Raw genomic sequence first — 1396 nt, forward strand, 5'->3', positions numbered from 1 at the left:
GCTTGTTTAAATCTTCTTGTAGCTCTCTGTAAGTCTGTAATTATCCTTTGTATTTTTGCATCATCAGCAAACATATTTAGATAGCATCCCATTCAAATGTTCCTGTCTAGCCTTTATCATTAACATATACTAAAAACATAATTGGTGCCATCATTGAGCCCTGTGGAACTCTGCTAGTCACTTCCCTCCATGATGAGTAATTACTCCTTAGTTCTCATTTCCCTTTTCTGAGAGAATCCTGCATCCAACAGAGCAGATTACCTTGGTTTCCTCCTTGATGGTACAGCTTCCATAAAAGTCTTTGGTGCGGTATTCCGTCAAATGCTTCTTTAATATCAAAGTAGATACCGTCCACCCATCCTTCTCTTTTCCGTAATGCTTCTGCAACTCTATCAGAGTAGCTTAATAGATTTGTAACACATGATTTTCCTTTTCTAAAACCGAACCGTATTTCTGTTATCATATTGTATTATTGCAGTTGGTTTACCTAAATTTTTCTCATTTTTCTAGTATCTTGCTTCCAACACTTGTCAGAGATACTGGTCTTTAGTTGACTGGATTCTGTTTATTTCCTTTCTTGAATAGGGGTACAATGTGTGTGTGTGTGTGTGTGTGTGTTTATGCGTGTTTTGTTTGTGTCTTACAGTCTCTCTCTCACTCTCTCTCTCTCTGTATGCGCCAGTGTGTGTTCTTACCTAATTGTTCTTACCTAATTGTATCTTTACAGGAATGAGTCAAGCTCGTACTGTCCCGTGTCTTAAACCATATTTATCGTACATATCCTTAAATTTGTGAATTGTTTTGGCACACACTATTTCATTCGGTAGTGCATTCCATTAATCAATTGCTCTGTTTGGGAAACTGAATTTCCTTACGTCTCTATCACCTCTCTTCTTATGCAGTTTTTTGCAGTGTCCTCTTGCTGATGCTTCTCCATATGTTAAGTAATCATTTATGTCTATTTTCTCATTCCCTGATATGCACTTATATAGCATTATCATGTCACCTCTTTTCCTTCTCTTCTGTAGTGTTGGTAGATTTAGTTTATTTAGTCTTTCTTCGTAGCTTAGGTCCCTTAAGCTTGGTATCCATCTTGTAGCGGCCCTTTGAACTTTTTCAATCTTGTCTATGTGCTTTTTGAGATGAGGACTCCAGACTACTGATGCATATTCCAGGGTTGGTCTAATGAATGATGTTATTATCCTTCTTAGCATGTCTTCATTTATGTATGTGAATGCTATTCTCATATTTGCAGGCAGTGTATACGTGTTCCGTACCTTCTCGCTGATGTGGTCAGCCGGAGATAGTCTGTTATTGATAATCACACCTAGGTCTTTCTCTCTTTCTGATGTGTATAGGGTTTTATTTCCTAACTTATAATCCCAATCAGGTCTTT

This window comes from Coenobita brevimanus, chromosome 56 (assembly GCF_032717465.1).
Source record: "Coenobita brevimanus isolate Jiangsu-jjx chromosome 56, ASM3271746v2, whole genome shotgun sequence".
NCBI lineage: Eukaryota > Metazoa > Arthropoda > Malacostraca > Decapoda > Coenobitidae > Coenobita > Coenobita brevimanus.